Here is a 21088-nt window from a genome sequence, read left to right as displayed (position 1 = left end):
GGGCTTAGTCAATTTTTTGCTTTGGACATCTCCAAAGCTGAGGTTTATCTTAGAATATTCATGAGGCTGTATCTGGTTGTGACACTTTACTTGAAATAATTTGAGGGTCTTGCTATCGGTAAAGTTAAGTGGGAGACTTGCACTTGAATAGAACTCCATCAAATTCTGAAAAATATGCCATGATTCTTTTTCAAAGCTGACTATATTTATGCATCCAGAATTTTACTGACCCCAGAAATGTGGTGTTATATTTCAGTCTTAGTTACTAATACACTTGTTTCTTAAGTAAGGCAGGTTTCAGTTTGAATTTGAAGATGTTTTGATCTGTTTTACAAAGCATCTTGAAAAGATGTATGTCAGGGTTTTCCAGAGGAACAGAATCAATAGAGTGTGAATATATATTTATGTATATAAAGAGATATGTTGTAAAGAATTGACTCATGCCATTATGGAGGCAGATAAGTCTCAAGATCCACAGTTGGCAAGCTAAAGACAGAGGAGAGCTGATGGTAGTTTTGGTCTGAAAGTGGGCAGGTTTGAGACAGGAAGAACAGATGTTACATTTCAAGTCTGAAGGCAGAAAAAAACCCAGTGTCCCAGCTTGAAAGAAATCAGGCAGGAAAAATTCCCTTTTTGATTGAGGGGGGTGGGGAGGAGTTGAGGGTCAGCTTTTTGTCCTACTCAGGCCTTCACCTGATTGGATGAGGCCCACCTACATTAGGAAAGGAAATCTGCTTACTCAGCCCACCAATTTAAATGTTAACCTCATCCAAAACCACCATTACAGAAACATTCAGAATAATGTCTGACCAAATATCTGGGCATTCTGTGGTCCCAATTTGGCACCCATACACCTCTTCTTAAACCATACTTAATCTCTAGGTGAAGGTAGTAATAGCAGGGTCATATTCTGTCTAACACGATGCAACAATCCTGCATATGTTATAGACTGGATGTGTGGGGTACTGTCAAATCCATATGTTAAATCCCTAATCTCCAGTGTGGATGTCTTTGAAAATGGGGCTTCTAAGGAAGTAATTATGTTTAAATGAGGTCCTACAGGTGGGGCCCTGATCCAATAGGAGAAGAGGCCCTGGACCACTCTCTTGAGATCCCTCTCTCTCTTTGTGCATGCATCAAGGAAAGGCTATAAGAGCATGTAGCAGGAAGGTGGCTTCTTCCACAAGCCAAGAAGCAGCCCTTGCTAGAAGCCACATGGCCAGAACTTTGGCCTTGGACTGCCAGCCTCTGGAACTGTAAGAAAGTAAATTTCTTTTTAAGTTACCCAGTCTATGGCATTTTGTTATGGCAGCCTGAGCAGACTAAGACACGGGGAAATTTTTGGACAGAAGAAATCTATTCTTCAGCTTTCTTGATATCAGGGATTTTTTTTAAAGAGTGCATTTACTGCTGGTTTTATGACACATTAGGAAATGATGAAAGTCATTACAGAACAGCAGTTGAGGAATCGAGAAATCCTTTTTGACCTAGTGTTGCTGTCTTTACTTTGAACAAAATAGTAAGTTATAAACATTTCTTGGATAAATGAGTGAATCATTTAAAATGAATATTGAACATTAAAAATAAAATAATTCACATGAAAAGATTAAAAGTTATCTTCACATGTATTTTTCTTACATCACTTTAAATAAAGATACAGCATAAATGACCTTACTTGTCTACTGGAAGAAGGGGGTTACATAATTTATGGTTCATCTCCTCAGTGGAGTCTTAATGTGATAATCAGATATAATAATTGTGAACCCACTTGGAAGAAGGGTTATGCTATATGCTAATGAAAATATAAAGTGTATTCTGCTATATTATACTTAAATTTATGCATGCATTTTGACAAGATTCCTCTTTTGTTTGTCTTACAGTAATTTTATATTAGTATTGCCTTTACAATAATGTTTAAAAGAATGAATGTTTACTTAATGACAAGAGTACCTCAGTGCTGCCCATGTCTATCATGCTGTACAGCCTGTCCTTTATCATCTTTGCTTGAGTTGTAGATCCTGTTGCCTGATGAGCCAGATGGCATGCATACATCAGAGAGAACTGGGCTTGACATCCCTCTGAGTCATACTAAATGTTTGTTTGGTTACATGTTTTTCTTTCTGTAAATCATTCTCATTAAGTACTTTCTCTAAAGAGCACAGCTTTCATTTTTCCCTCTGCAGAAGAATATGCTATATTGAAGAAAAGGGAATGAGGATTAAAATGGTTAAGGTATCCAGGGAGCAGAAAACTGAAAAGTTGAGCCGACCTTTGGAATCATCATCCTTATTGTTCAAGAGGCAAGAGTCAACTTTAGCGTTAGACTATGGCTTCTTTGCAAACAGTTCCCCACACTATCCTTCCCTAATCATGCAGTTTCTTTTATGTGTTTCTGAATGGCTCAACATGTTCTTTGAGTTTATAGACTGCAATATTTAAAAGGACCTGACATATCTTTTACAGCCATTCCAGACCCATCCTACACGCCTTTTGTGACTATCTCAACCAGGAGGTGACTTGGTGCCTGACTTTGGCTTCAGGTCACCAGTGCCACAAGGATCCGTGGATAAAGTTTAGGGATGTGTGCTGATCTAGCTGGACATGAGGCTCAGGTGGAGGTTATAGAGGACCTGACTCTACAGGTAGCACGAATACAGATAGTGAGTGTGCCAAGCACACATTAATCTTATAGTCTTAATCTTAACGTTACTAGAATACATTCTGCATGCCTAAAAAGGAGGCTGGAAAGTCCCCAAGGGAAAATGACAAGAATTTTTGGCCTCATCACTGAGAATTTTCATAATATCCAGGACATATTGGTCATTTTCATAGGTTTTAACCTTTTTCTTTTTCTTTTCTTTCTTTTTCTTTCTTTTACTTCCTTTTTTTTTTTTTTTTTTTTTTTTTTTGCAAAATTTCCTCATTGGGAACATTCTCCTTCAATATTCTGACTTTTCTCTCTCTGACATTAAGATGATGGGGAAGGGAATTCTCTGATCTTTGTGCTTCCTGGACATCTTGGGCACCATAGCACATTCAGTCAGTTGATCATGCAGAGCATTCAATGCATATCCCTTATAGACAGTTGTCAGATACTATCGAGGCTGAGAAGAAATAGATAGAAATCCCTCTTTGTGGAACATATGTGCTTTCATGGATTTTATAGATAATTTAATCTTCATAAAGACTTATTAGGCCATCATTACTACATTTTTAAACAAGATTTTATATATTTATTCATGAGAGACACATAGAGAGAGGCAGAGACACAGGCAGAGGGAGAGAAGCAGGCTCCCTGTGGGGAACCTGATACGGGACTCAATCCCAGGACCCCGTGATCATAAGCCAAGCCAAAGGCAGACACTCAACAACTGAGCCAACCAAGCATCCCTATTTTTTTTTTTAACCAAGCATCCCTATTATCTAGATTTTTTAAAGAGGAAAACAAGGCTATGAGAGATTAAGTGCCCTGCAGCTAGGTTATGTAATTGCAAGAGTCAAGATTTGTCCCCAGTCTACCTAATTGAGGGTCTTTCCTACAGTTGGCCTGCACAAGAGTTTCCCATGCCTGAAATAGTGAAGACTTGGATGGATGGCCTTTCTCAAAGCAGCTAATACAATAAACAAAGATCAGTGAGCTCATGCATCAATGTAACCAGTACTCTGGAGCTGGGACACAGCAATAGGCATGACAGACAAGACTAGATTGAAAGGAGGTGGGCAAGATGCAAACAATAAACAAACGAACACGTGTGTGTTTTGATAGAAGTTGATATAATATGTGATAGAATTTCAGGCAGTTATGTAGGATATAAAAAGTAAGTAAGGTACAGAGATATTCACTAACATGGCAGGAGGTGTTTTTAATGTGTGGTGGAAACAGAAGAGCTCTCTAAGAAGGGTATGTTTGGCCAGAGACCTGGATGAAGTATGACATTAGGCTATGAAATTGCATGGGGGGGAAATTGCATCAGGTAAAGAGGATGAGGCTCTGAGGGGTGAACAAACTTTCCATTTTTTTTTAAAGATTTTATTTATTTATTCATGAGAGACACACAGAGAGAGAGGCAGAGACACAGGCAGAGAGAGAAGCAGACCCCCTGCAGGGAGCCCGATGAGGGACTCAATCCGGGTACGCCAGGATCATGCCCTGAACCAAAGGCAGACGCTTAACCACTGAGCCACCCGGGCATCCCCAAACTTTCCATATTTAAGGACCAACAAGGTGGTGAGAGTTGCTTGAGTGCAGGGAGTGAGGATTTGGGGAGGACAGTGGAGGGTTAAGGTTTAGGCCTATCCTGATTCATGCTTTAGGAGCTTTGAGTTCTATTCTAAGTGTGATAGGTATACAAAATAGAACTTTAAGCAGAGGAATTATGCTATTTACACAAAGGATGATATTCACAAAAGATCCTCTACTAAAGGGATCTTTCATCAAGAAGCCCTGATCAGTTCTACCTGGATCCTTGCTGGACAACTGAGTTCTTTCCCAAACTACTTCCTAGAATAACTGGGAGGCATCCAATCTCAAAAGCTTTTTGAGGGTTTAATAGAAGAAAACATGACTAAAGGATTGAACTATAAACTTCCCTGAGAGGAAAGTTTGAAGACTTTTTTTCGCTTTCCTGAGGCACAGTTAACATGTATCATTGTGAAAGTGAAAGATATGCATTGCATTTATCTGATACATGGCAAAATGCTTGCCACTGTAGCATTAGCTAACATCTCCATCGTATCACATAATTACTCTTTCCTTTTTGTGGTGAGAATACTGAAGATTTACCTCTTAGCAATTTTCAAGTATATGACACAGTATTACTAACTATAATCACCATGATGTACACTAGATCCCCAGAATTTATTAATCTTAAAACTGGTATTTTGTACCCTTTGACCAATATTTCCACATTTCCTTCCCTACCCAGCCACTGGTAGCCACCACCTTACTCTGTCTCTATGAGTTTGGCTTTTTTAGACTCTGCATATAAGTGATACCATATGGTGTTTTCTTCTCTGTCTCACTTATTTCAGTTGGCATAATCTCCTCAAGGTCCGCTGATGTTGTTACAAATGGCAGGATTTCCTTGTTTCTCATGGCTTTTATTACACCACGTCTTCTTTATCCATTCATGCATTGATGGATATTTAGTTTGTTTCCGTAAATGTCTGTGAATAATGCTGCAAAGGCTTTACGTTTTTATTTCCTAATAAAAATGGGAGGAAGTTTCTGCAGGAGCACATGTGGATAGGCATGGTAGGGAGGCAAGAATGAGTGCTGTGCTTGGCCCAGTCTTCAGACTTTTTGGAGAGAGAACTCCAGGTAGATGCTACAGAAGCTCTTTTAGCAAAGGTGTCTGTGAAACATGGGGTTGTAAGCTGGCTTCTGCCCAGATGGGCAGTATTGGTGCCTAGCTCTGGAAACTTGGTGAACACAAGTGTGAACACCCTTAAGGCTCTTTCTAGATGGCTGAGGTATTGCCAGAGTTGGATGGGGCAATTCATGATGATGATGATGATTACTGATGTGCTTTCATTTGGAGGCAGACAGGTGGGTGAGACCTGGGCACAATTAAACATAAGTCAGATATTTCCTCGATTCTACTTTAATTCTAAGATGTGACACTTCCATAATAACAGCTCTATTACCAGGGTGTTAAGGAGGTGCAAGGAAACACAGCTACATTAGATGTCCATACCAGTTTTAAGAGATACCCTGATTACAGAAACTTGAAAATATGGAGAAAAATACATTCCTTAGTACCAAGAAGATAAGGTATATAAGATAGTACATATTACAATGTGATATACCAAATATAATGGCATATTTCCCTGGTATCCACTCAATTGCATCACTGTAGCAAAAGTGATGGAGTCAGAGACCTGGGTTTGTCTCTCGGCTCCTCAGTGGCTGCAGGTTACTGAAAAATTTGGTTAAGCTCTCTGCACCTCACTTTCCTTGTTGGTAAACTGAGATAATAATGATTAATTGAGCATCATAAGAGACAATTCTTGTAAAGCACTTAGTATACTGAATGACATGACTTATGGGCCCTATATTATTGTGATTTGTAGTAAGAAATATATATATGGTCTTTGTTTCTGGCACAGAGCACCTTAAACCTTTGGCATTTCCTAAGTAATAAAAGCAATAAAAGTGTCTTTTGTTATGTTAATTAGGTGACTTTTGGATCCCACTTAAGGATGGGGCTAGTTACCACGTGATTCATGATTCTAGAGTTGGAACTTAGAGCCTCACCCCCGCCTCCGCCTCCAGAGGAGAGAGGCTGAGGTTGAATCAGTTGCCAATGACCAGTGATTGAATCAACCATACTTATGTAATGAAGCCTCCATAAAAACCCCAAGTGGCTTGGTTCAGAGAGCTTCTGGGTTGATGAGCTTGCAGAGATTTGGAGGAAGTGGTGCCTGGGGAGAGCACCATAGCTCCTCTCTTTTCTCCATACCTTGCCCTATTCATCTCTTACATGGGACTGCTCCTGAGATATATCCTTTTGTAACAAACTGGTAATTGAGTATCTAAGTGAGATGTTTCTCTGAGTTCTGTGAGCTGTTGTAGCAAAATAAGTGAACCCAATGAGGGAGTCATGTGAACCTCTGATTTAAAGCCAGTCTGCCAGGTAACAACCTAGACTTGCAGCTGGCATCTGAAGTCCAGGTTGTAGGAACCCCCAATCTATAGCCAGGTGGTAAGAAGCATGAGTGACAGCCTGGGCTTTCAACTGGTGTCTAAAGTGGCAGAGGACAGTCTTGTAGGAGTGAGCCCTTCACCCATGGAACCTGATCCTCTCTGCAGGTGGGTACTGGGGTACTGTCAGAATTGGGTCGATTCTCCTCGAACACCCTTCTGGTGCCCTGAATCATTTATTGGCATGGTGGGAACCTTGCAAAACCTCCCCCACCCCTGCCCACACACACATTGGAATTGGGTCTAGGGACCCAAGAAAGGTCAAAGCTGGTAGTTATTATCATTATTTTGTTTCTGCGTAGCAGAAAAGTAAAGTTTTACAAAACACGAAACCACAATTTAAAAGGAACATTAACATATGTAGAGGGATAGCCAGGCTAGGGGAGGATCTATTAACCAAACGATACAAATAATTCAGAGATGGTAGAAATAATTCACTGTGAATAAAGCAGGAAGTGGACTGGTAAAGAAAAAAGGCATAATTGTTAGCTGCAAAGTTGAAGTGTGGTCATGTATATAAAATGGGGAGTTTTGTGGTGTAAAAAAACCTAGATTTTTGGAAGATAAGCATTCTCATGCATTCATGACTAGAGATTTTAAAATGTAGAAAACTTTCTACATTCTTACTTAGACCAAGCTCTGTTGGCTTGTAGGTGTGGTCAGCACTGCTTTTTTGGATGTACCACACACAATGCTGCTCTTTGCCCTCGCTCATTTTCAGCTCTGCTGTGTATTGCTTGGAGCAATAGTGAGACTCTCTGAAGTCAGTGCCTTGGGCATTTGAACCTGTCATAAGGTTAGTAGGATTGGCTGGTCTCGTTTCAGTGGCTTTCCTCAAGCTTTTATGTAAGGTCTTTCTTACTGTGATGGTATCAGATGAGGCTGAGGATGTATGTCCGGGAAGAAAACATTGAGCTCTGGCCAAGGCTGGATGAGCTTTTGTTCTCATAATTGCCACAAGAACCTGAGAAGCTTCCTTCTTTTCTCTCACATGTCAGGCTCCTTATCTGGAGAAAGAAATTAATAATATCCAGTGCTGGGATCTTATGTAGGAGAGCTGTTTTCATTTAGGTCTTATCAGTTTGACTCAATGCTTGAATGAGTGGCAGTGAAAGAGAAAGGCCTGGGCTGCAAAGGAGACTTGTGATGCAAAATTCCTGGTGTCCTGAATGCAGCCTTCCGTGTAGTGTTATCACGTGTGACTGACTGTGATCCCTGAGTCTTCCTCCTCACGTGCACACCGTGGGCCTGGCAGCCTAGAGATGCTCCGTGGCAGAACTCTGACTTAGTCTGTCTCTTTAATAAGCCTGACCAACATGTGGCATTCATAAAGGGCTCTGTGTGAAACTGCCTGAGAGTATTTTCTTGATAGTCGTGCATCTCCCTCAATCACGTTAATCCTTATGTTTAACTAGTAAGCTGGTAGGTTATGTGTTGCATTCCTGTGATGGAACAGGTGCAGGTTTAAGGAGCTTCCCGAATAAAAATAGAGGCAGGCACAAGAGCAAGAAAGAAGCATTAGCAACCTGGAGCCTGGGACCCGGAAACTTCACTGTAATCTGCTGCACTGCCTCTGTGCTTTTGGCGGAGTTTCTTTGCTATGGGCAAGTACCTAGATTAGTTTGTTGTCCTTGTTCGTTCCATTTTTGACCTGTCATGTTTGCAAGAGTGCAAGGATGCATCCTGTGGATGAGGAGCTGAGGGGGATTTTATATGTGCCAGATGGGAGTGTGTGATATGGTCTCCCCTGACTGTGGAAGCCATGGGTTTAGAATGTTCTTGAGCTACAGAAGCATCTCCTCATTATTGTGTACAATTAATTACATGCCACCAGCTTATTGTTTGCTATAAATAGCCACAGATTTGTCTCATTTACATTTTAGAAGGCTTACTCTTTGCCCAACAAAGCATCATTTTTCATAGGAGTCTGTGTTGGTGAGATTTCTAAGGGAAATGTGGCAAAATCCTGGTGGGTCTCTGGTATTTTAAAAAAGTGACTCTGGATTATAAAGGGTTTCCTATATTTTGATCATTAGGAATCTCTTTTATTTCTTATCTCCATCAAACATAACATGTTTTGAAAATTGTCAATCAAGCTGCATGTATGAAGTAAAATTTCTTCCCATTTTAATAACAGCAGCTGTAATTCACAAGTTCTGATCAGTTATTAAAATTATTGCTAAGAAAGAAAAGAAAGAGCGATGTTTTAGTTAGGCTTTTGTTGATGTTTTAGAGACATAAAGTATAATTTCCAGGATTTATTCCTTAAAAATAGTGAACATTGGTACGTTCTAGAAGCACATAGCTGTTATAATTATTAATGTTAATTGATGTAGGAAAGGCATTAGGGTTTAAAGCCAATGGCCGAGAAAGAATTCTTAGATGTCTTTGGTGCAAAAAGGTGGTTTTATTAAAGCATGGGGACATGACCTGTGGGCAGGAAGAGCTGTACCCCGGTCATGAGGAGTGACCCATTATATACCTTCAAGTTGGGAGGGGGTTAGGGAGAGCCTAATTCTCTAAGGAATTTTGGAAGCAAGGTTTCCAGGACCTTGAGGGGACTAGCTGTTGTTGGGAAAGGGTCATTTATTATTGTCTAATAAAGCCTGAGTGTTGAGACCCTTCAGATGTACATCAGTGGGTCATACACTTGGGGGATGATAGCCAACATGTGTCTTGGGGGTAGAGATAAAGGAAGTTTCCAAAAAAAAGTATGGATGTTTAGTACATTTATATGTGAACTATGATCAATTAGAGATAAAACATCTGTGAAAAATGTATGGTTAAATATGTCAAAAATTCCAAAGGAATTTTTATATGTTAAAGTAGACTTACAGGGTTCTGGGGATTGGCCTAAGTTAGCCTATTACCCTTAGCAAGGTGTTAACATGGAGGCATCTGAGTTCCTAGAGGAAGGTCATGCTGCCTGTTTCAAGGATGTGTCAATGGGCTGTAGGTCATAAGGAAATTTAATAATCTATATTCTGCCTTTGATTCCCACATTACACTTACAGTTTATACTTTTATACAGAATGTTCTTGTATTATCTTATTTAAGTCAACAGAATAATTCCTCCAGGTAAATATTTTGATCACCTTCTTGTTCTGTCTCTCATGTTACAAAGGTCTATTTAGTTGCCACATTCTTTACTTTTTTTGTGCTTTTTTTGTTGGTGATTTCCTTGTTTAAAATAGTTCCCAAGTGGAGTGCAAAAGTGCTGTCTAGTGTTCCTAAACTCAAAAATGCTGTGCTATGCTCTCATGGAGAGGATAGATGTGTTGGATAAGCTTTATCCAGGCATGAGTTGGCTGTTGGCCATGAGTTCAATGTTAATGAATCAGAGATATATATTAAATAATATATTTTTAAACAAAACAAAAACAAAAACAAAAAACAAGGTTATATGTTGTTCAACTGATGAAAATGTCATTACTAGAGGCACACACAGTTATGTGGATGTCTCTTGGGAGCAATGGTTTAGCATTTTTCCTAGCAAATTTATAGGCCATAATTAACATGAATAATGAAAATGGACTGTACATATATAATTTTAAAGTATCTAAAAATGCTGTATAGTCAGAAGCTCTACGTTTTAATACATTTCTTCTGCACTGAGCTATCATTAAAATTATTTTTAATATGTAATTAATTAACATACACATATATACTAATTAAGTCAGTTTTATAGTGAGGGCAATTAAGTAAGAAAAAGCAAAGGACTGTAAAGAGAAAAAGAGAGAGGGAAAGAGAGAGGTAAAAGAATTATACTTTTTTGTTGTTGTTTACTATGTACTACTAAAAGAAAGGAATTAAAAACAGAGAAGAGAGATGCAGGAAGAGTAAGAGAGAATCAGAGGATGAATGAAGAGAGAAGAGGATAGAATCAAGGAGACAGAGGAAAGAAAAGGGATTTTACTATAAATTTAGGGGGAATGAAATATCGAAGAATTTCTGCAAAATGGAAGTCAGTGGGAATACACACACACACACACACACACATTTCAAAAAATGTCTAAAATGTATAAATCAAAATTCTCATTTATTTTTTAAAAAACAGAAAGCCTTAATTTTTATTGATTTATTGAAATATGTCACATACTGTATAGTTCACTAAAAGACCCCCTGCCCATAAGCAGTCAGTCCCACTCCCCTCCCCCATCCCAGTCCTAAGCAATACTAATCTATTTTCTAGGTCTTTAAATTTGCCTGTTTTGGACTTGATCTAAATGTATTCGTACGATATGTGGTCTTCTGTGACCCACTTCTTTTTTTCTCCCACTTTATTGAGGTTATAATCAACAAATAAAAATTTTGTATGTTTAAGGTAATGTTCTGATATGCATATACATTGTAAAATGATTACCACAATCAAACTATTTGACACATCCATCACCTCACATGGTTAAGGAGGGTTTTTTTTTTTTATCTCTATGGTGGGAACACTTAAGACCAATTCTTGTAGCAAATTTCGAGTGTATGATACAGTATGATTGACTATAGTTATCATACTCTTCAACAACTTTCCAGAACAACCTTTAGTTAATTGATACATTAATCTATGGAAGTGATTGTCCAATAGTGATAACTGTATGAGAATTATATCATCTGGTGGAAAGGAAGTGTTAGAAGCTTGTTGGTTTGTCTTGTTTTAAGAAATCCTACAAAGGAAAATTAAATGCATCAAGCTGGTAAAGAAGAAACTTTTTATTCCAAAATTATTATTTTTTCAGCAAAGTTTATTTGGTGGGCACATGTGAAAGTATGGATGCTTAGTACATTTATATGTGAACTATGATCAATTAGAGATAAAACATCTGTGAAAAATGTATGGTTAAATATGTCATTTAATTAATATGAAAATATTACCCAACCTACAGAGTAACTGGGTATATTTTAAGAATCTATTTTATTAAATGAAAATGTCTCTGCTTATCCCAGGTTGTGTCATTTACATTTACTATATAAGTTTCTCTTTAAAGTTAAATGAAATGGTAATATATAAAATGGGTTTTTGGACTATGTGGTATTATATCATATTAGTGGTACAGTAAATCAAGTACTGGGCAATATCACTTGAAGTATGTTCATAATTCATGTCATCTTCATGCTTGAATTTGTAGGCCACCTTAACACAGATCCAAATATAAATATTCTTTGTAAGTCACTGAAGTACCTAATTCAATCACATTCAATTATATGGTCATGTATGAGTAAATCTCATTCCAATAATCATATATGAGTAATCATGATATTCAGAACCATAGTGCAGTTAGGTATCCAAATGAGATAGGAAGAAATCTCTATTTTGGATTGCACAGAACAAGTTTCATTTAGCATTGAAAGGTCAGGCTGATGACATTTTTAAATGGCACTTCCAAAAACTACAGTGCTTTCATTGCCAAAAGACAGTAAAAGATGCATTTCTCCACATAATCTTGAATGCAAAAAAGGGTAGTAAAGAAATTAATTTCAGTTTCATCCTTTAGCTGAATGTCACCGATCAGCAGGAATCTTTGCCACCATGTCTTTCCTTAATAGCTTTGTGAACTGTCACTCCAAAGTTATAATGGTTGAAGAGATGATAGAACAACATGTTTCTGTTCTTTTTGAATGGTTTAGATTTTCTTATCTACTTCCCAGGGATGCCTTTAGAGCTTTCTGACTTTTGGTTTGCTGAGTCAGAAGCCAAAAAGCTACATGAAGACGTGTTTTGAGATGGGTCCTCTGTGAAAACAGTTACACTGTGAGAAGTGGTTGGTTCAAGGAATCCACAGTGGTTCACAGGCACCCATGAGTGCCCTTATCGCCTAGATGGCTCCTTGGCCATGTCTGTCTTTTAGCCCAGCTTCTTTTAGCCTAAACATAACTAGGAATAGTATGACTTATGCCTACAGTTTCAAAAACACAATAGGACAGGGAGAGCCTTTAGCCACAGTTTGCTAGACTACCACAAGATGGGGCTAAATTATAAGTAAGCCAGCTAATTTTGGGATCTATGAGAGCAAGCAGTTACCTAATTTTATTTTTGCTGTTAGTGCTGCTATTGGGAAGGGGGAATGAGTTTGCAACAATGTAGAGCTTACAAATTTTAACTAGCAGTTGAAATATTTTAAAACAATTCTGGAATAAGTCTTTCTTCTTTCCCAATGATCTTAATTTTAGTGGACGTATATAATTTTTTCTTGCCAAATAGTGAATTCAAGTTTTTTGCATTTACTATGTAGATAGCCTGAGTTATTTTACTTGATTACGCATCTTCATGTATAACATAAAGTGGTACTTCTAAAGAGGTTTTTTTTTTTATAGCCTTCCTTAAGATAATATACCTCGTCCTAGCTTTCTTTCCCAATTCCTTCTCCTCTTTCCTCCCTCTCCCTTCCTATCCCTCCTCCTCCTCCTTCTTTTTCTGTCTCCTTTTCCATCTGTCTCCCATTTTTACCAGATGACTAATATGCTAAGGATTTTTTTTTTCATTTCCTATATCTCCTCCCACTACTGTGAATGAGAAGGCTAAGCCAGCCATGCTCAGAACTGAAGGGATTCTCTGGGTTGGAAGAGCATGTACTGGGAGGATTTGGGATCTCTCAGGTGCCAAATGTTGATGACAATTAAAGTATATTGATAATCATTAATCAACTATTCATTGAACACTGACTCTAGCTAGGTATTATACTATGTATTAAATATGTATGTTATTAAATATATGTTAATTGTACTATATATTAAATATGTATTAGTTATTAAGTATATGTTACCTAATTATAGGTGTTAGGTATACATTAAGTTAATAAGACAAACATGAGTTCTTTTATAATCAAGTTTTTGTAAACACACAAATTTTCAGTTTGATGACTTCTGGAGAATATATTTATCTGTGGGGCCAACATCCAAGTCCAGATATAAGACATTTTCTTTTCATTTTTTTTAAAGATTTTATTTATTTATTCATGAGAAACCGAGAGAGGCAGAGACACAGGCAGAGGGAAAAGCAGGCTTCTTCTGGTGAGCCTGATGCAGGACTTGATCCCAGGACCCTGGGATCATGACCTGAGCCAAAGGCAGACACTCAACCACTGAGCCACCTAGGTGTCCCGATATAAGACATTTTCATCACCCTAGAGAGTCCCCTCATGTCACTTCTATTTGAAGGCAGTTCCCCCTGATACACCCTGCTTATAGCAACCATCCTAATTTCTATCCCTATGGATTAGTTTGGCCTCTTCTTGAACTTCATATAAGTGGAATGTGCTTTTTTAATATGTGACTTGTATTATTCAACATAGCATTTTGAAGTTTATACATGTTGTTGGATGAATCAATAATGTGATTTTTTTATTATAATATTCTGTTGTATAAATATACCACAGATTGCTTGTCCACTCTACTATTGATGGATACTTTAGTCGCTCATGGTATTTGACTATCACAAATAAGAATGCTGGGAACATTCTTGTACACATCTTTTGCGGACATATACTTTCATTTCTTTGGGATATATATCTGAAAATGGAATTGCTGGGTTCTAGAATAGGTACATTTTTTAACTCTACAAGAAATTGCCAAATAGTCTTCCAAGGAGTTTATACCATTTTACACTCCCAATAATAATATAAGAAGTTTCCAGTTGCTCCACATCCTCACCAACGTTTAGTATAGCCAGTTGTAATTTTAGCCACACTAGGGGGTATGAAGTAGCATTTCACTGTGAAGATGTACACCTAAGTCAATTGTTGGCAATACTACTGTAGCCCTGGAGGGCATGGTGGGGAGACCTGGGAGATCAAGAGTGAAAAGAGGACTCTGGGCGAGAAAAAAACAAAGTAGCATCAGGATGAGATTATTGGTGAGAGGGGATAGATGATCTGAGTCTTTCATTTTGAGCAGCTAAGTAAGGGAGGTTAAGAGTCATTTAAAAAAAAAAAAAAGTGCAGGTAGGAGCAGTGAAAGACCTCAGATATGTATGCATTTAACTCTGTGTAGCCCAATTGGTAGTTTAAACTTTATAAAGTGTCTACATGAAGGTGGAATGTTCGAATTATGACAGCCCAGATCCTCTTCTTTGTCTTACTCAAATGGTACCTTAAAATACTGGTTATACTCTGTTAGAGTAATTAAACCCTGTTATAGGGGACATTTCATCCTGAAGAGTATATCCTAATATTAAATATTCTCTTCACACTTTGCCATTTACACAGACTTACTTACAGATGGGATATTTTGATTTGGAATCGTCTGTTAATCATAGCTAGACAAGAGCTTTCTCTAGATCTCTCATAGTAGGATAAACATAATGTCTACTCAAAGTATAATGCAGAATTTATTGCTGCCATAGGTCATCAAAACATTTTGGCAGACATTTATTGATTGTAGGTTTGATGGAGCTAATACATTTAGATATTTGCATTAAACAAGTCACTTATCACTGTACTTACATTTCATGATCTCAAATGTTAAATTCTGAATTTTAAAACTTGCCAATGAACTTTATTTAAAAAAATATACATTTGGGGTGCTTGGGTGGCTCAATCAGTTGAGCAATTGGCTCTTGATCTTAGTTCAGGGCTTAATCTTAAAGTCATAATTTTAGGCCCTGAGTTAGGCTCCACATTGGGCATGGAGCCTACTTAAAATAAAATAAAAAATGAACATTTATTTTGGGATAATTTTATATTTATAGAAAAGTCATGAAGATGATACAAAGGTCCCATATACTCTTCACGCAGATTTCCATAATGTTAACAACTTACATAATCATGGTACATTTGTTAAAACTAAGAAATTAACATTGATAGTTTACTGCTACTAAACTTCAGACTTTACTTAGAGCATGGGACTCTTGACCTTAGGGTAGAAGTTCTAGCCCTAAGATTACCTAAAAATGTTGGATGTAGAGATTACCTAAAAATAAAACTAAAAAAAAGAAAGGAAGAAAAGAAACTTCAGACTGTATTTGGATCTTACCAGTTTTTCCACTAAATGTCTTTTTTTTTTTTTGTTCCAGGATCCAATCCAGGATGTCACATTGCATTTAGTTGTCACGTATCCTTAGATTCCCCAGATCTGTGACAATTTCTTAGTCTTTTCTTGTTTTTCAGGATCTTGATAGTTTTGAAGAGTCCTGATCAAATATTTTGTAGAATGTCCCTCAATTTGGATTGTCTGATGTTTTCCGGATGATTAGACAGGGATTATAGTTTGGGGGAAACAAATACCACAGAGGTACAGAGGTAGATGATACCAACATGACTGGTGTTGTTGACCTTGGTCACTTAGACAAGGTGGTATGTGTCATATTTCTACATCGGAAGTTCCAGTTTTTCCCCTTCATTCTCTATTCTTTGGAAGTGAGTCATTAAACTCAGTCCACACTCAACACATGTGTACCTATGGCAGAGGGTGGGAAGGAAGGGCATTAAGTTTCATCTTATGGAGCCAGAGAATATCTACTTGTATTATTTGGAAACTTTTCAGTAAAGAAAATTTTCTTTACATTTATTTATTCAATAATTTGTATCAGTATAGACCATTGAAGTTTATTTTATACTTTGGGTTAAATTCTAATAAAAACATTTTCCTTCAAATTCATCTAGTGTTGACCATTGGGAGCTATTTTATGTTGGCTCCAATGTTCTTTTGAAATACATATCCCTTATTTATTTGTTTATTTACTTCCCTTGTCAGTGCTTTGTTATTCTTTGGCATTGGAAGGTGCTCTAGAATCATCTTGGTTTCTCTTTTCTCTGCAGCAGCCCTAGAATCAGCTATTTCTTCAAGGATCCCTAGTTCCATTGTTGGAAAATTGTCCTAGAACACTAAGATCTGAGCAGGGGGTGTGCTTACTGAGTGTCACTACCTTTAGGATCTCTCTGAAGACAGAGCTAGGAAATATGTGTAAATATACTAAAAGTATATATATAAACACCTATCCATAATCTATCCATCTTTTTATCCATGCATCCAACTATCCAGAACATGAGTCCATACTGATGTCTCTAACTCTAATCAAGTACCACAGAGTTTATCCTAGATCACCTCCACTGCCATTTATAATTTCTTGCTCTGATGGTGAGAAACCTAGATCCTATTTATCTAGCATTTTTTCACTTATTTTTTCAATTCTATTAGGCATATAAAATAGTTTCAGAATGTTAACTGATACTCCTGTGAGAAACAAATTCACTAACTAGTAGACTGTGTTTATATGCAGTCCTTTTGTCTTTAGTCTGTTTTCAGTAGAAACACCATTTTATTGCTATTTAGGCAAACTCTCTTTACCGCTACTGCCTTCAGGAGGATAATGTCATACATTTTTATTATAAATAATTCATTATACCAATCATCTTTTGTATCAAAATGCTTATTCTTTTCTCTGCTACTCTTTTGTTTAGCACTGTATGTGTTATGGTATATGCATTTTTCTGTACTGTAGGGATTTGTTCTCATTTTTTTGTTTTTTTCTCTTTCTTCTACAGATTCTTATCCTGCATCTGTTCAAACTCCTTTGCCATTCTGTAGTATTTGATTGGATACCCAGGAACTTTGTTAGTTGAGTATCACTTGTCAGAGTAGTTGGGGGATATACATTTGTACATACAAAAAAATTATTAGTAGACTATTCTGCTGTGTTCAGAGGGGGTATTAATTAGCCTACTACTCTCTTTTCTATATCCTTTATTCTTATGGTGTTGATTGAAACCCAACTGCTAATGATTTCCATATCTGCATGCCTTATCCGGCTCCCTCACTTGCATTCAGGATCTGTATATCTCACTGCTTGGCAGACATTTTCATCTGAATCTATTTCCAATTCAATTATAAGAAAGAGACCTTATCATCTTCACCAGACCATCTCCTCTTCCTGTGTTCTCTATATCAGTTGACAGTACCAAAACTGAAACATGGGGTCATTCTTAAATCTCAGCCCTCTCTCAGTTCCTCTAGTAAATCAGCCACCGTGTCCTGCTAACTTAACTTCTCTATACTTGTCTAATCTTCCCACTCTAATTCATCCTTATATTCAGTGATCAGTTTCCTCATTTGCAAAATGAAGTGATAGTGTGTAGTTCTTTTTTTAAAAAAAGATTTATTTATTTTATTTTAGAGAGCGAGAACTTGAGGTCGGGGGAGGGACAGAGGGAGAAGGAGAGAATTTCAAGCAGACTTGCCACTGGCATGGAGCACAATGCAGGACTTGATCTCATGACCCTGAGATCATGACTTGAAACCAGGAATCTGACACTTAATGGACTGAGGCACCCATGTACCCGTAGTTAGTAATTCTTGTAGGCATTATTATGCCACCTTTACAGATAAAGGAATTGAAGCGTGGGGAGATGAGGACCTAGTGTAAGGTTACCTAGTGAGAGAGTTGGGATTTAACCACGGGGTCCAGCTTCTTCCACTGCTCTAATTAAATTCTTCATATATTTTCTGAGTTACTCCAATAGCCTCTGAACTGTTTTTTTTGATAACAGCTTAACATCTTCCAGGATCTTCTCCACGGTGTCACAAGATCTTTTTAATATGCAAAAGTGACTCCTCAATGAGATATACAAGGCTCTCTGTGATCTGGGACCACTCCATCTCTCATTACCATATCCTGCTGAGCTCTTTTTACTCCACACTCCAGCAACTCTGAGCATCTTGTATTTCTTTATGCACACCTGCTGTTTCTCAGGTTTGTGCCTTTACTCTGGCTAGTCCACTGCCTAGGATACTCTGCCCTTAACACCTCTGCTTTCAAAGTCCTCTTTATTCTGTGAAATTCAGCTTAGGCATCCTCACATCCAAAGGCATTTGAATTCCTTCTAAGTTTGTATTAGGTATGTCTTTGTATCCTATGTGTATCTCTACCATTATTAAACCTACCATTAAAAAATCTTTGTCATTTTGTGTATCTGTTTCTTCCAAGGTGTTTTTTTTTAAACTTGATTGCTGGGTCCTTAAGGAAAAAGACTATATTTTATACTCTTTTTTCTTTACAATGCCTAATAGAGCACCTGACAGAAAATATTAATAAATGCTTGTGGAGGAAGGAATGAGTTAACAAATGTATGTTGGTTTTATTATTTTTTCCTCAATAAAATCAAGAACAGTCTTCATTTTTCTGCATGAAGCCATTATCTCTAAGTCTTTAAATAATAATCATAGTAGAGTCAATTACCATGCTGAGAAAAGAAAACTTAATTCCATCCTTGATATGGATTACTGTTTTTATAAGGAATTGTTTTATACAAAAAATAAAAATAAAGAAATTAATGTTAAATAGAAAGAAAAACACTTTTATTACTCTTAAGAAAACATTTTCTATTTTTTCCTGTTTATACAAGTTGAAGGTATAATGAAGAGTAAATGTAAAGAATCTTATTCACACATTTTAAATTCCTCATAACTAGTGGTAGAAGTGAAATATTTGTTTGTATATGTACCCATTCAAGCATGAAAGTATCAATAGCTTATTCCAAATGATCAGTTTACATAACAAAAATATGTCTCTTTTGTAGCTTAGGAACTGGGTAAAAATAACTTAGAAAAAAAAAAGATTGTTTTTCTTTGTGAAAAAATGTATAACTTTGCTTTAGAACATTGAAACTTAACCACAGTAAAATGTCAACTTGTCACTGCTTGCTGTATTCCCGAGAATTTGAGTGACAGTCTAACTTTGCCAGTTTTGTTTACTTATTTCTCAAGTGTATGAAGGATATTATGATCTATTTTATAAATTGACACTATTCTTTAGTGATGATTATTGACTTCCCTTTAAATCTGGCCAGAGTGCACAGAAATTATGTCAATTGTATAATAATAAAAAAAAAAGTATTGGATTTTGTTTATTTGTTTGTTTTGTTTTGTTTGCTAATGGAAAGCTACCAACAGAAAGCAAACAGCAAAAAGCAAAGGTGTTCATTTTTGAAATAGGACACCAAATAGAGCAGGGACAACTGAGGAAGAAATTCTGCTAAGAGAACTAGAAATCAAGGACACTGAACATCTATGACCTCATCAGCCTGGAGACAATTAATTTTATTATGGTTCCTTATATAACCTTCTGGAAATACAAGCACTGTGTAAACTAAGACAAATGAAGGAGCAATGAGAGCTATGGATGGAGAGCAAGGTGAGCATTTTTCTCTGGTAGCTTTAATGCTATTTTGGTTTTGAAAATACTTTAATTATCCTGTGAAAAGAATAGTTTAGAAGCAATTAATTGTGATATTTGGACAGGACATTCGCATTTGTACTCGAATCAAATTACTTGAAGTACTTTTTGAGGCACTTCTGAACAAAGTTGCAAATGGTGGCTACTGCTTAGCCATTATTTATGGGACATTTTGGGGATGACTCTTTTTTTAAAGATTTTATTTATGTAGATGAGAGAGAGAGAACATGAGCAGGGGAGGAGCAGAGGGAAAGGGAGAGGGAGAAGCAGACTCTGCACTGAGCAAGGAGCTCAATGCATGGCTTGATCCTGGGACTCCAGGATCATGACCTGAGTGCAAGGCAGATGCCTAACCGACTGAGCCATCCAGGCACTCCAGGCGATGAATCTTGATTTTACAACCGTTTTTCGCTTATTTGCGCAAGTAATCAACACTCAGTTGTGCTGTCTCTGAGTAGAAATCCCATTTGTGAAAATGTTCATTAATGTATTCATCCATGTTGCTAAGATACTCTTCTACATGTTGAGCTCAATTGACAAACTTAACTAGCATGCAGCAGTTTTCCTTTCAGTCTGGTCATTTCAGACACTGTGTCTTCACTCCTATTGGCCAGTATTTGTTCTACACTTATATTCATGCTGATTCCATGATATCTGTTCCCCTCCAATTATCTTATAGTTATCTTGACAATTCTCAATATTCACACAGCCATCTTTCTATCTCTCTCTCCTCCTCCCGGCCTCTAGGACCCCCAGGACCTGACTGAAAATGTGTTCCAAATATAATTTGCACTGGCCCACTAACTGACAAGAAATTCCTGGGAGCCAATCTTTTCAGTTTGTGTGGATGAGCATTCTCTTTCAGCTGATGAAACTAGAGGTAGTAAGCTCACAATCTTTATCTGATAGAAAAAGGCAATGTATGAGATTGAATGTAAGAGCACAATGTATTTGGTCTGAGTCAAGGTGGGATGATTTTTCTTGTCCAGGTTGGTTTAGAATCCTTTTCACTGAGTCAAATGTATGACTGTCTTAGGACACCAAAAGGAGGATTTTTCTGTCTGTCTGTGAAGTATAAGACACACCACTGACCACATCAGAGGGGTGACACTTATTGGGTCTTTTAGGGGTTCTATTTTTGAGGAAAGATTTTATTTATTTATCTGACATAGAGAGTGAGAGAGAGCATGAGCAGGGGAAATGGCAGAAGGAGAGGCAGAAGCTGA

At 37.3% G+C, this 21088-nt stretch overlaps 1 long non-coding RNA gene across 2 annotated transcripts in view; it reads left to right on the top strand.

Moving 5' to 3' along the window:
* The window catches only part of LOC144305516 (uncharacterized), a 32296-nt gene that overhangs the window by 6540 nt on the left and 4668 nt on the right, over positions 1 to 21088 (top strand). For both annotated transcript variants that reach the window (XR_013372523.1, XR_013372524.1), the window contains exons 2-3: positions 19570 to 19820; positions 20610 to 20742. This is a non-coding gene — a long non-coding RNA (uncharacterized LOC144305516). The remainder of the gene's footprint in view (positions 1 to 19569; positions 19821 to 20609; positions 20743 to 21088) is intronic.

This window comes from Canis aureus, chromosome 3, assembly GCF_053574225.1.
Source record: "Canis aureus isolate CA01 chromosome 3, VMU_Caureus_v.1.0, whole genome shotgun sequence".
Classification (NCBI taxonomy): domain Eukaryota; kingdom Metazoa; phylum Chordata; class Mammalia; order Carnivora; family Canidae; genus Canis; species Canis aureus.
Note: the sequence above shows the minus strand (reverse complement) of the source record. Positions and strands in the feature narration are given on the sequence as shown.